Source organism: Pan paniscus, chromosome 14 (genome assembly GCF_029289425.2).
Source record: "Pan paniscus chromosome 14, NHGRI_mPanPan1-v2.0_pri, whole genome shotgun sequence".
NCBI lineage: Eukaryota > Metazoa > Chordata > Mammalia > Primates > Hominidae > Pan > Pan paniscus.
Genome location: NC_073263.2, coordinates 79,580,337 through 79,596,263, shown reverse-complemented (window position 1 = coordinate 79,596,263; position 15,927 = coordinate 79,580,337). Strand labels below are relative to the sequence as shown.

At 37.4% G+C, this 15,927-nt stretch overlaps 1 long non-coding RNA gene across 1 annotated transcript in view; it reads right to left on the bottom strand.

The window, feature by feature from the left end:
• Positions 1-14,039, bottom strand: part of LOC130540721 (uncharacterized) — a 42,040-nt gene extending 28,001 nt beyond the window's left edge. Inside the window, exons 1-2 of the long non-coding RNA XR_008954713.2 lie at positions 13,975-14,039; positions 13,159-13,247 (exon numbers count right to left, since the gene is read on the bottom strand). This is a non-coding gene — a long non-coding RNA (uncharacterized LOC130540721). The remainder of the gene's footprint in view (positions 1-13,158; positions 13,248-13,974) is intronic.
• Positions 14,040-15,927: the final 1,888 nt, after the last annotated feature.

Sequence of the window (15,927 nt, the reverse complement as noted above, 5' to 3'; positions counted from 1 at the left end):
AAAAAATCCTCCAGAAAGGGATGTTGAAAGTACTTAAACTCCCCACTCAAATGTGTTACACACCAAATTCTAACATATTAGAGACACCCAGTGGGTGAACATGCACTGCCAAATCTGCTTCTTTTGGAACATTCATTCCATAAAATTTATCCAATTACTATATAGTATATATTCCTTATCAAAATGATGTCATTGATTAGAATGTTCCTAGTTCTACACTGGCTTTTTAAAAAATAATTTAAAACCACACACATTCACTGACTTAAAACAGTGCTGCAAGAACTTTACCACAACCCAGGTGCACTATGATCAATTAAATACTAATTATAACCCAGGCAGGTATATCTTCTCAGCTCACACTTGTATTTGTGCATTAGGAGGAGGACACCAATATCTCATAACTGCATGATATTGTACTTATTTTGTGTTAATTGTAGATTTGGGATATTTTTTATAATAATGAATTTGAGCAAATATTAGATATTATTCATTATATAACATTCCAGCTTAAGTCTTCAATGATTCTGTACTGATACAGACAACAAATTTACATGCTCTATGTCAGTTAGTCATGTAGCTTCCCGGTGTGTGCTGTCTTATTACAGGGGAAGAGAAACAGTAGGAACTAGGGTTGAAGATGCTTGTTTTCACACAGAAGAAAAGATCTGGTTTAACTCTCAAGACAAGACAGTTCCACCTCTTGTCTTTACATGGATGAATAACTGAAAGCCGGGTTTTTGCATCATTATCTTTGTATACCTCCTAGCAGCCGGTCACAGTGTCTGGCATGTCATAGGCACATTAGTTTTCTAACAATGAGTTACAACTTACCACAGCGTATTGGCTCACACCACTACCCATTCATTATCTCATAGTTCTGTAGGTCAGAAGGAGGGAGAGATTTAACTGGGTTCTCTGCTTAGAGACTCACATGACCAAAATTAAGGTATCAGGCAAGCTGTCCTGTTATCTGGAAGCTCTGGAGAACAACACACTTCCAAACGCATTCAAGGTGTTCGACAAATTCAGTCCCTTGTGCTTGTAGGACTGACATCCCCATTTCCTTGCTGGCCTGTTTTCTTTGCCATGTGCCTCCCTCCATCTTCAAGCCAGCAATAGTGCATCAAATCCTCACATTTGGAATCTCTCTGACTTCTTCCTCTGCCACCAGGAGAAAACTCTCTGCTTTCAAAGAACTCATGTGATTAGGTTAGGCACACCCAGTAATCTCTTATTTTAATGTCAACAGATCAGTAACCTTATGTCTGCAAAATGCCTTTTGCCACATAGCATAACTTAATCACAGGAGTAACACCACGTGACAAGGGCCATGGGAGCCATGATATAATTCCACTTAGCACAGTAGAGGTAGGGTTTGTAACTCTGCCCACTGTAGTGCTTTCTAGTGGATATCACCTTGAGGACAAGGGAGAAATTCTTCCTGATGTCCAAGGTACAGGGGTATGCCTTATGTAGATTAGCACTACTTGTCCGAAAGCAAGCATAATGTTTCTCCTCTGTATCATACAGGGAAACTCCTACTCTTGGATTTATACTGTTGTACCTGGAGAAGCTTCCTGAGACAAGTTGACCTTTCTGTTCAATTCCTAGCATGGTTCTACTTAGGGATCAATTGGTCAAAATTCCTTATAAGTATTCAAAACTTCTTTTCTTCTCTTTCTAAACACCTCCTTCTAGGTAATCTCAACCTGACCCCCAGTTTTAAATACAAGTATATACTGTGACTATACTATATAGTTCTGATTCCTTTTCTGAATTCTATTCTACATTCTTGAGATGTCCACCTGGATATTTATAAGGTATATAATCCTTCACTCTTATTTTCCACATACCCTAAAGCTGCTCTCAGCCTTCTCCAAACCAGTAATTGGCAATGCCATCAACCTAACTTTTTAAGCCAAAAGCATGAGTCATTCTCAATTTCTGTCTTTCTCTTCCTCTCATCAGAATTCCATCAGCAAGTCTTATCTATGCTATCTCTAAAATATGTTTCAAAACCATATTTCTACTTCTCAATAATAGAATTACATTATCACTATTTTGCAACTGCTAATTTAGAGATCTGAGTGATGATTATCAACAATTGTTAACATCCCAAAAAGAGACACTCAGATATTGTGTACCTCCTGATGGAAGGACATTTGGCAAAGAAAAGAAAAAAAAAATAAACCTGAAGTCAATTAAACGTTTAGCTCTAACTTGTTACAGAAGACACAGGGGATAGAGGAACACATAAAATGACACCCTTATGATGCAATTAGGTAAGTCCAAATTGACAAACACTCTTAATGAAGCCACACAAATTCTTTAATGAATAAGTTACAAGGAAAAGAAAATAACAAGAGAGACATAAATGTCACATCAACCAAATGCAATATATGAACATAAGGACCTTGACTCAAATAAATCATTAAAAAGTCATAAGACAAAGAAATTTGAACACTGACAGGATATTTGATAACACTAGGGGAGAGGGGAATAGCAGATGAAGAGAGGATAGAACAATTCATATGTTACTAGCATAAATAAAAGATAAATATTTAAGGTGAGGTGCATTCCAATTACTGTGATTTGACCTTTAGACATAATATGAATGTATCAAAATATCACATTTACCCTTAAAATATGTACATCTTATTATGTACATTTTATTATGTATCAATAAAAAATACATACATACATAAAATTAGACATATTAGCAGTAAAGTTGTACTTGATAAAAGTTGTTATGATTAAAATCTAACAGAAGGACTGAAAAAAAGTTAAGGATTATTGTCCATGTTTAGGCATAAATTAGTATTGTATTCAAAATATAAATCCTTGTCTATTAAACATTTATAATGTAATATTTATGGATGAAATGATATAACATTTTATATTTGCTGCAAAATAATCTGGAAAAGTTGGCGAGCTATATAAGAAACAAAACTGGCAACGAGTTGATAATGGTCAAATGTGGGTGATGGGTGTGTCAGAGTTTATTTTACGATTTTTTTCTAAATTTGTATGCATTTGACATTTTTTTAATAAAAAGGTCTTTAAGATATTCACTTCTTGCCAGTTCCACTATTGCTACCTCATCAGTGCCACCATCCTCTCTTACCTGTGAGGCATATGAGAGTGCCCCCCTGGGTACTCCCTTTATCCATGGTAGCCTCCTTTAATCCATCCTCTTCATAGCAGTCAGAGTGATCATTTAAAACTCAAATCAGCCAGGTGTGGTGGCTCACGCCTGTAATCCCAGCATTTTGGGAGGCCAAGGTGGGTGGATCACCTGAGGTCAGGAGTTCGAGACCAGCCTGGCCAACATGGTGAAACCCTGTCTCTACTAAGAATACTAAAATTAGCTGGGCATGGTGGTGTGTGCTTGTAATCCCAGCTACCTAGGAGACTAAGGCAGGAGAATCGCTCGAACTCAGGAGGTGGAGGTTGCAGTGAGCCAAGATTGCACCACTGCACTCCAGCCTGGGCAACAAGAGAGAAACTCTGTCAAAAACAACAACAACAACAAACTTAAATCATATCCCATCTTCTTCACCTTGTCTCCTTTAATGACCTTCCCCAAACTTCTCATTCAACTGAAATAAAATCTAAACCCCTGACCCACAAGGTCCTTTGTAATCTGGACCCTGAACGTCTCTTCAGACTCATCCTACATGTCTCTTCCTGATACTCTGGCCACCCAGAGATTCTTTCTGTCTCTCAAACATGCAAGCTATTCCCTTCTCAGGGCCTTTGTCCTAGCAATTCCCTCTAGCTGAAAGACTCTTCCCTGAGCCCTCTGAAGGGCCTGCTTCTTCCTGTTCTGGTTTCAGGGAGGCCTTTCCTGGTACTGCTAAGAAAAATGAGCCATTCTGTCATTGTCCATCACACGAGTCTGTTTCTTTGCTATTCTTTTATCACTGATATTTAGGTAGCCAGTTTGTTCATCTATTTTTACCCACTAAAATATAAGTCTTATTTGCACAAAAAAGAGGGCCTTTTTCTATGATGTCCCCTGTACCTAGAGCTGCCACTCAACAAATATTATTTGAATAAATCAATGAATTAATTTATACAAGATCTAAGTTTCTGTTTCAGTTCTACATTTGTGTGAGTCTTGTTTTAGTTAGTATGTGACCAGGAAGACTATACAGAAGAGTTCAGCTCTCCTCTTGTAGGCCTGTGACTTCGGGAATTAGCTTCTCCACGCCTCTGCCTATTTCTCTGTAAAAGGAGACCTCTACTAGATTATGAACGTTACATCAAATTTTATTCTTCATCTACCTATATTCCAAGTACCCCTTTCTATTGTCAATAGTACTTAACACATTTTAAATTACATGTGTATTTATATTTATTTAAGTTATATACATTATATAATTAATATCTACCTCATCCTAGCTGTGAGAGCAAGGACCATATTTGTTTTCACTTGCTGTTGTATCCTAGTAAGTATCACAGTAATTGGCACATTCTAAGCTCAGTACTCATATATAGAATAAGGGAATAAGTGAGTAAGTGTTTACCTATACTATGCCCACTATATAACAATTCCTCAATAAAGGGTACTTTTGTTATAATGGAAATGGTGGCAGTTCTCTCAGCATTAACCCAAAGGATCAGGTGAATTAGGCCATACAACCAGATCTTTGAAATGGTCATGAATCTCAAATGCCCTTGTTGCAGGCAAAGAATTGGATGATAGGTTCCCCACACACCCACTGTAATCTCTGGTGCCAACACTCTTGGTTTGACAGCTGAATTCTCACTTCCTTCGTCTCTGAGCCCGCCATGATCATCTAAGTCAGCTGGCCTGTGTGGCTCACTGCTTTCACTTCCTGTTTGCTTACTCATTATTAAACCATTTCCTGACTTCTATGTTTTACCTCAGCCTGGGAACCTAAAAATGACTTTTCTTTGATTATTACCTGGCTTTCTAGGGCTTAAAATCCTGCCCTAAACTCTAAGTGCACTACAGCTTTCTGACAAGAATAAAATAATGAAATAGAGTAGTAGAAACAAATACAATCCTCTTCTTTTATAGAATAAAATAGTAAGGAATGCTTCCTGGTACCTAACATATTTGGTTAGATTACAATATCACATTGCTATATTTCATAAAAGCATTTTATTTATACTGCCTATTAAGTGCATTGGCATCAAAATGTATTTTTTATTGTACCTAACTGGATTTGTGTTTAAACTTTTTTTGCCCCCATCCACCTTAGATTGGCCCTTACTAAATATATATTTTTTAATGAACCAATTTTCTCAAGCCCATTTTGTATTTTGTTTCTGATTTCTAGAATATCGGCACTGTCACTTAGCATAATATTTTCTTTCAATTATAATTTCTATTACTTTCATTCATTGAAATGACTATGAGTTTGACCAGTATGTCTGTCTAAATTTGGAGAAGATCAATTATGTTAAATATATCAAATATTTGAAAATGGGATTAAAGAATCTTTCAATAACAGTAAAATGTTCTCTCTCTTGAAATAGATCTGAATTTGCCTACTATCAGAGACTTAAATGTAGAATAGACAAAACATAAGAAAAATTATTTAAGGAATATTTATTTATTACCTACAAGGACTAGGTTAACTGATACAGGATATGCTTTTTTAGTTTTACTTTGTGATTTTATGATTCTTATTTATAGTGTCTCTAGGACTTTCTATCTGGATACAATTCATTTAATTGCATCCAAGTTATTATCCTATTTAACACACAGGAGTTTTCATACTAATGTAGCATACTGATTTAACATTCCTTTTAAATACCATTTCATAATCTTAAGTTTATTTCTAGAAAGTTGATAAAATATCTTAAAGCTGGGTTATGTACATGTCCCACTCAAAATTTATATAGAAGACACAAGAAATAGCTTCATTCAATGCAGAACAATTTTGACATCTTTGATAAGAAAGCAAGAAGCCAAACTGCATGCTGGGATCATCTATCTTGAAAACAGTCCATGTTTTCACCCAGAGTCATCTGCAAAGACGCACAGACAGCTGCAGACCCGTCCTGCCCAGAGACGAGCCTTCCACAGAATCCTGATGAGGCTGCTGCCTGTAGTCCGTGGGGTAATGGCTGACCTCTGACCCTGCCTGACAGCCAGCACTTTTGTCATCTTTCTGTGCAACAAGTCAAATTAGGCTATAATTGCTGCACAGACAATGGGCTGTAATTACACATTCACGTCCCAGAGTCTGGTAGGACGGAGATGATTGCGGCTGGAAGTGGACAACGAGAAGTCAAAAAGTCAAAAGACAAACCACTTTTTGATACTTTTCTCCAAAGTGTGGCTATACTGTGGACTCCTCAAAGAGGAGAAAGAATCAAACGACACCGGAGAGCAACCACTCTCATTCAAAATACCATAAAGACATTACTTTCATGGACTTTAGTAGGTGTGATACACCAAAGGTTATGTGACTAATAAATAAAAGCAAGGACAACTATGGTTCCCACAACTATGGTTCTCTGCAGTTCTCTGCAGATGCTGTTTACTGTTACTAATCTATTTTATTTGAAAAAAAAATTAAGAATGGAGCTATATAGGACTTAGGAAAGACAGGACGTGCAGTCATATTTCTCAATGTGTTTTACCATATCAACTACTTTGTTTTTGCTATTCAATTTTTTAATTCTGGGAGTTATTCATTAGGGTGAGCCAAAGTTATTTTAAAAAAAATTTAAGCCCAATTTTTAAATATGCAAAACATTTACAGTAGCAAATTAAGTAGACTGAACAGCTTAAAAACACCCATAAAAGCAGATCTGCCTTTGCTGCCTTTGAGACCATCTGCAAAATCATTGGCACCTTTCACCCTCCCTATCCAAAGTTGTGGATCTACCAAGTAAGTTATAGTTTTCTCAGGAATGAGATAACTTGTATTTGTTTCTGACATTTCTTTTCTGACATTTGCTTTTCCAGCATCTTCTTGAATGCCTTTAGAGCTAAACACTTGCCTCCTAATGAGGCAGCCCATGACATCTTGAAAGAGCGCTGTCTGCTAAAAATATCTTCCTCATGTTAAAAAAATATGCTCTGGCTTAGTTATCATTCATTCACCCTAACCTTATATCTTGTATACCAGTCCTTGGTCACATTCCACTTGGAAAATCATTTAATATTTAAAGATAGCTATAATGCTACCCCACCCTCACCCCAGCAAACATTCTTTGTTTGTTTTCTCTATGACATGACTTCAACTCTTAGCAATCTAATATGAATATATATCCATATGCTTTAAGGCACCTAGAACTTAAAACAATATTCCAGAGGTGATCTGATCAATGCAGAGTCTGGCACTGTTTGCATCATTATTCTATTGTTCTGTTCATAAGCCTGTGATTACAGAGATTCTCTGAGCACCCACGCCAAAGTGTTGTCTCTCTTGAAGCTTACCATAAGCCAAAGCCTCACAGTGTTTGATCTATATGCTAAACCAAATGTATATCTTCTCTCACCTGTTTTTACTTTGCTTTGTTGGACCTAAGGGCCAGTTCTTACATTTATCTTCATTAAATTTCATATTGTTCACATCAACCTAATAATACCAACTTTCATTATCATCCTAGGTCCTGATTCTACCATTCAAAGTATAAGTACCAATCAAATGTTATTAGTAGAATAAATTAAGCAAAACTGTCAGTAATACAAATGATCTATACTTTTGTACCAGTAACTTAAATAAAAATTATAGGATTATACAGTAAGTCATTGGGACTGCCTTCCATATTTCATTCAAGGAAGCAGTTAACTGAAGTAATCAGAGCCAAAGTCAACACTAGACATCTTCTGCTAACATGATATTAATCCAGTGTTGGGGCATATGGCCTTGTAGTCAAACATTTTTTTTTTTCACATTTCAAGAAGTAAAGTTCAATACTATCTTCCCACCCTGACCTTGTCTACCTCCCACCCCTTCCTCGTGGCCACTGTTTCCTCCCCAAATTACAGAAAAATCAGGAAAACATTATAGCATGATTGAATAAAGATGGAGATCAAAGTAAAGCCAGATGAATTGTCATGACCATGATTTATTCAACCAGGAAAAATGGCAGTGGGGGCAGTAATGTTGCAGAACCTTCAATTCTGGTTGTTACTGACTGAATACTCTATGGAAGATAATGACCTCTCACTCTAGGAAAAAGAAAAACCAGCCGGGCACAGTGGCTCACGCCTGTAATCCCTGTACTTTGGGAGGCCAAGGCAGGTGGATCACGAGGTCAGGAGTTCAAGAGCAGCATAGCCAAGATGGTAAAATCCCGTCTCTACTAAAAGTACAAAAATTAGCCAGGCGTGGTGGCTGGTGCCTATAATCCCAGCTATTTGGGAGGCTGAGGCAGGAAAATCACTTGAATCCGGGAGGCAGAGGTTTCAGTGACCCGAGATCATGCCACTGCACTCTAGCCTGGGTGACAGAGCAAGACTCCGTCTCAAAAAAAAAAAAAAAAATTACCAACCATAAAATGTCCAGGACAAGATGGATTCACAGCTGAATTCTATCAGGCATTCAAAGAAGGATTGGTAACAATCCTATTGACACTATTCCACAAGATAGAGAAAGAGGGTATCCTCCCTAAATCATTATATGAAGCCAGTATAACCTTAATACCAAAACCAGGAAAGGACATAACAAAAAAAACAAAAAGAAAACTACAGACCAATATCCCTAGTGAATATAGAAGCAAAAATCCTTGACAAAATACTAGCTAACCGAATCCAACAGCATATCAAAAAGATAATCCACCATGATCAAGTGAGTTTCATACCAGGGATGCAAGGATGGTTTAACATATACAAGTCAATAAATGTGATACACCACATAAAAAGAATTAAAAACAAAAATCACCTGATCATCTCAACAGATGCAGAAAAAAATCTAGCATCCTTTTATGATTAAAATCCTCAGCAAAAGTGATAAACAAGGGACAAACCTCAGTGTAATAAAAGTCATCTATGACAAATCCACAGCCAGCATAACACCGAATAGGGAAAAGGTAAAAGCATTCCCTTTCAGAATTGGAACAATACAAGGATGCTCACTCTCACCACATCTATTCAACATAGTACTGGAAGTCTTTGTCAGAGCCATCAGGCAAGAGAAAGAAATAAAGGGCATCCAAATCAGTAAAGAGGATGTCAAATTCACTGTTTGCATATGATATGTTTGTATATCTAGAAAACCCTAAAGACTCCTCTAGAAAGCTCCTAGAACTGATAAATGAATTCAACAAAATTTCAGGATGCAAGATTAATGTATACAAATCAGTAGCTCTGCTATACACCAACACAAACCAAGCTGAGAATCAAATCAATAATTCAACTCTTTCTACAATAGCTGCAAAAAAATAAAATAAAATACTTAGGAATATACCTAACCAAGGAGGTGAAAGACCTCTACAAGGAACACTACAAAACACTGCTGAAAGAAATCATAGATGACACAAACAAATAGAAAAACATTCCATGCGCATGGATGGGTAGACTCAATATTGTGAAAATGACCATACTGCCAAAAAGGAATCTACAAATTCAATGCAATTCACATCAAAATACCACCAGCATTCTTCACAGAACTAGAAAAAACAATCCTAAAATGTATGTGGGACCAAGAAAGAGCCTGCATAGCCAAAGTAAGACTAAGTAAAAAGAACAAATCTGGAGGCATCACATTAACTGGCTTCAAAATATACTATAAGACCATCATCATCAAAACAGCATGGTACTGATATAAAAACTGGTGCATAGACCAACAGAATATAATAGCAAACCCAGAAGTAAAGCCAAATATGTACAGTGAACTGATCTTCAACAAAGCAAACAAAAACATAAAAGTGGGGAAAGGATACCCTATTCAACAAATGATGCTGGGATAATTGGCAAGCCACAAACTGAATCCTTATCTCTCACTTTATACAAAAATCAACCAAGATGGATCAAGGACTTAAATCTAAGACATGAAACTATAAAAATTCTAGAAGATAACATTGGAAAAACCCTTCTAGACATTGGCTTAGGCAAAGACTTCATGACCAAGAACCCAAAAGCAAATGCAACAAAAACAAAGATAAACAGGTGGGACTTAATTAAACTAAAGAGCTTCTGAACAAAAAAAGGAAAAGTTAGCCAGCAGAGTAAAAGACGACCCACAGAGTGGGAGAAAGTCTTCACCATTTACGCATCTGACAAAGGACTAATATCTACAAGGAAGTCAAGCAAATTAACAAGAAAAAAACAATCCCATCAGAAAGTGGGCTAAGGACATGAATAGACAATTCTCAAAAGAAGATATACAAATAGCCAACAAACATATGAAAAAATGCTCAGCATCACTAATGATCAGGGAAATGCAAATCAAAACCACAATGTGATACCACCACCTTACTCCTGCAAGAATGGCCATAATCAAAAAATCAAAAAATAATAGATGTTGGTGTGGAAGGGATGAAAAGGGAACACTTCTACACTGCTGGTGGGAATGTAAACTAGAACTGGTACAACCACTATGCAAAACAGTGTGGAGGTTCCTTAAAGATCTAAAAATAGAACTGCCATTTGATTCAGCAATCCCACTGCTGGGTTTCTACCCATAGGAAAAGAAGTCATTATACGAAAAAGATACTTGCACACATATGTTTATAGCAGCAAAATTTGAAATTGCAAAAATATGAAACCAGCCCAAATGCCCATCAATCAATGAGTGGATAAAAAAATCGTGATATATATATATATATATATATACACACACACACACACACACACACACACACACAATGGAATACTACTCAGCTGAATTAATGGCATTTGCAGCAACCTGGATGGAACTGGAGACTCTTATTCTAAGTGAAGTAACTCAGGAATAGAAAACTAAACATCACATGTTCTCACTCATAAGTGGGAGCTAAGCTATGAGGAAGTAAAGGCATAAGAATGATGCAATGGACTCAGGGGAATGCAAAGGACTTTGGGGACTCAGGGGAAAAGTGGGAGGGAGGTGAGGGATAAAAGACTACAAATCGGGTTCAGTGTATACTGCTTGGGTGATGGGTGCACCAAAATCTCGCAAATCATCACTAAAGAACTTACTCGTGTAACCAAATAACACCTGTTCCCAAAAACCTATGGAAATTTTTTTAAAAATTAAGGCCTTAAAGTCAGTACAGTCTGACTTTTCTTTACACATTTTTTCAGTGTAAAATATGTGTCTAATATCAAAATATGGAAATAACATGAAAAAATGGGAAAAAGAAAAATGCGTTATCTAACATCACTACTTGTTAATAACTATGGTTAATGTTTTTATGATATCTTTTCAATCTCTTTTCCTACCTAGTCTTTAGAAGAAGAAAAAAACTAACTTGGGGATCTTATATAAAGCGTTCCATATCCTGCTTTCAAGTGTTACACTTCTTTCATTTACCATAATGTCATGTGTTTTTCATGATATTTGTAAGCATTATTTTTAATGGCTATGTTATTCTTTAAGTGCAAAGACAAGAAATCCCTTTACTGGTTGATATGGTTTGGCTCTGTGTACCCACCCAAATCTTATCTTGAACTGCACTCTCATAATTTCACATGTTGTGGGAGGGACCCTATGGGAGATAATTGAATCATGGGGGTGGTTCCCCCATATTGTTTTCATGGCAGTGAATAAGTCTCAGGAGGTCTTATGGTTTTATCAGGAATTTCTGCTTTTGCATCTTCCTTCTTCTCTCTTTGCCTGCTGCCAACTATGTAAAGTGGGACTTGCTCCTTCTTGCCTTGCACCATGATAGTGAGGCTTCTTTGTAAGTCCAATTAAACCTTTTTCTTTTGTAAATTGCCCAGTCTGTCTTTATCAGCAGTGTGAAAACGGACTAATACACTGTTCCTCTATACTTTTACTTACAGTTTGTTTCCAATTGTTTGTTATAAATTATAGTATGGTGAACATATTGAGACACAATTTGTTCTCATTATTTCCTAATGATATATTCTCAAAAGTGGAATTACTGGGCCACAGTGATATATTAAGCAGCATAGCAAGGTTAACAGACAATTTAATTAAAACTCCAGATATATGACTTCTAATTCCAGCATTTTTTTTTTTCTAAATTACTTTGTAACATTGGTTAAATGGGTTCATTGCTCTGGTCTTCAGTTTCTTCAGTTTCCTCACCTACAATATAAGAAGGCTAGACTAAATTATTCGTGTTTTAGGGTGTCTACCTTTGTTATCTATGAGTGCATAACAAATTAGCCACAAAACATTGTGGCTAAACCAACAATTATTCTGTTATTTCTGATGATTCTGTGGGTTCACTGTGTCTCAGCTGTATCTTCTCCTGCTGGTCTTGCTCATAGCTCCTTACACAATTGCAGTCAGATGGGAGCTCCATATTCAATATCCAAGATGGAGTGTCCAAGATGGATGCACTCATGTACCTAGCACCTTGGCAGGGATAGCTGGGATCAGCTGGGATCCTAGGAAATCTGGGCTTCCCTTTCTCTCTCCCTATAGCCTCGGGGTGTCCCCTCTTCATATGACCTCTCTGTATAGTATTTCCATGTTGTCTCTCCATGTGGTCTCTCCTTCCGGGCAACAGAACTTCTTATGTGGAAGCTCAGGCTCTCAGAAGTTCAGATATATCATCACTTCTGCCACCTTCTCTTGAAACAGCAAGTCACAGGATCAGCCCAGCTTCAATATGAGAGGGACAATGCAAAAGCATGGATACTAGAGGCCATCTTTGGCAAATAGCTATCACATAGTATCTGACTGCAATAGGGTCCTTAGAACTCTAGGATTTTAATGATTTGAAAATGTGCAATCCATATGTGGCAAGTGCTATGATGGTCTATGTATCACATTAGGGACAGTGTAGTGAATCTCTCTTATCAAGGATGTTTATTTTACTAGAACACTCAATTTATCAGCTCTTCCGGGAAAGAAGTGAAAGTATTCACAGAAAGAATACTGGAAGCATTCTTTCACTTTTGGGAAAAAAAATAGAGAAGATTTACTCTACTTGTGTTAAAATAATTGCACTATCCTCTTTGTGCTGACAATCTCTACATTTACATGTTAGCTATCTGCTGCACAGAAGGTATACATCAACTGAACCCCCAACACCCTACCCCAAGAAGAGTACTTGGTGGAAGATCCAACAGTATCTGGGAGTAATGGAGTTTTCTCGCATGGAGTTCAGAAGATGGTAATTCTGACTGGGTTTTACTGACACTCCACATGATTGGGGAAACCAAAACAAGATTAACCAGAAATGAGCCTTCGGAGTGATGAAAAATTAATCTCTTCTGCCCACCCTCACCTAATAAAAGATTCTGTTCCTTTCAATAGATTGATTTTATTATGCAATAGCTGAGTATATACACTAAGCCCCATAGAACTGAGATTTCCAGGCTGTGATAAAACCAAATAACCATTGTTACAGACAGATAACAAAGCCAGACTCAATAACATTTTATTAATCCTCAATGCCAAATTATAAATGCTTGAGAAAAATATCCTTTTTCTCTCATACTATGAGAAAATGGCAGCTTTTTATTAAGTCTGTCTCTTAAAAGTTAAACATTTGCTCTTTTTGCTGCCTAGCAGTGAGAACTGAAGCTTCCAGAGTGTTTTATTTATTTATATGGCATTTGCCTTGACATTGCCCAAGTAATAATACATAGTAACAGGGACAGATGAGAGTTCTGTATCATCCCTTCCCTCAGGGCAAACCAGGCACAAATAGACCTCTAATGAAAAAATCCACACAGCAGAACAATAAGTAACAGGGAATAAAATGAGAAAAACAGTTTCTAAGCACAGCCTTTGAAAATTACAGAAGAGAAAAATCTACTCAAAGTGGAGTAAGGCCTCTTCAGCTTTCACACTATACGGTGGGTTTTAGTTTCATTACTTGATTCTTTAGCACTAACCAGTTTACCTCTAAATCTAATATCACCTTTTTTGGCTTCAAGGAATAGCAATGATTTCAATGGTGCTTTATTCATAAAATGGTACTTGCTCCTAAGTAGCAGCTGAAATAGAGAATTTTTTGTATAAATTTAGAGGGTACAAATGCCATTTTGATTCATGGGTATATTGCACAGTAATGAAGTCTGGACTTTTAGTGTAACCGTCATCCAAAGAGTGTGTGTTGTAATTTCTCATCCTTCACCCCCCTTTCTCATCCTTCACTCCCCCAACACACACACAATTCCAAGTCTCCATTGTCTATTTTTACACACTGTGTATGCATGCATACACATGACTTAGTTCCCATGCATAACTGAGAATATGTGGAATTTGACTGGTTTTGAGTTGAAATATAGAGATTTTTAAACAAAATATAAATATGATTACCCCAGATGTGCTTATTTCCTGCAAAGCAACTACCAAGTTATTCAACAAATACCCCGTGATTGCCAACTATGTGCCAGACACCATGCTAGATCCTAGGAATACATGAGAGAACAAGATATTGTTTTTGCCCTCAGGAAATGTTAGTCCAGAAGAAGCAATAGACCACTAAGCAGGCTGGAGCCCGGGAAAGTGATATCCAGCCAGTCTAGAGCTTCAGGGAAGGATACCCAGAACTAATAGCTTCTGAGATAGGAAAGATTCAGGAAAATTGGTCAAGGAAAGAGGAGTGAGGTGAGTGAGCTGTAGGTGGCTGTATGGGTACTGGCCTTCAGGGAGGAAGTTTCAGGCAAAGGAACATGAAGTATAAAGGTGCTAAGAGCCAAAGATAGCTCTGGGGGACCTCTAGACTTCTTAGATTCAGAAGCTAACACCTACCAGCGTGTACTTCAAAATATTCCATTCTATTTTATGACTGAGAACAGAAATCACACATCCTTAAGGAGCCCTAAATGTTTCACCAATGGGTACATGCCATTAGTGTTTGTATCCTTATGTAAGTAAATCATGTTTCACCAGCTTGTCTCCTCACTGAGGACCTCTTGTTTTCCACAAAGTCCACTCCCTTGACCTTGTGCCATTATTTCTGTAGATCATCAGAGGGAATGAAAACTGTCCTCATATATCACTGGTTCTCGACCAGGGATGTTTTGCTTCCCAGGGGACATTGGGTTATGTTGATGATAAAACATTTCTGGGTAGAAGCCAGGGATGCCGCTAAATATTCTTTAGTATGTAGGACAACTACTACCTCAAAGAAGTATCTGGCCCAAAATGTCAATAGACAAGTGCTGTGGGCCATCAAAAGTACTTCTGGAATGTTAGCCAAGTCTAAATGCAGGACCTCTTATCTGGTATTTCATCCATTGGGCTGTTTGGAGCTACTCCCCAGACCCTGGGGCTACAGGCCTCCCATCATCTGCTCTTGAGTTTGTGTCACTGATAGCTTATGCCATGTTGGGTTTCTTGCCTCTGATTCCTCCACGTGTCCTTAGCCTTTGCCTCCAGAGGAGTTGCTTGCCCAGTATCTGCAGTTCCCACAGGTAATGTGACTTAAGTGGGCTTCATGAAGACATACAATAATAATTAGGCTTTCCAGGGCGTGTATTCCTTACCATATTTTGTTCTAAGTGCTTTAAAGGCACAATTTCCTTTATCCCTAAAGCAAAACAATAATTTTTGTTTATTTTACAAACAAAGCTATCAACACTGATAGAAGTTAAGTAGTTTTCCCATCTTACACTGCTAATTTTAAAAACCTGAGGTTTTTACCTATCAAACCAGCTCTGTTTGACTCTTAACCTGTGCTCTCAATCAGTTCACTAAACTGCATGAATCCCAGACCGGTATCTGTCCTCCATGATTGGCTTTGGCTTAGCCAAAGTCCGTAAATAGACTCTTCTCACATTCCCTAAGCCTCATTCTAAAAGAGACCCAGCTTAACTAAATACTAGCAAATAATACAGTTTGTGGAAAAACGAAAATTTTTTCACTG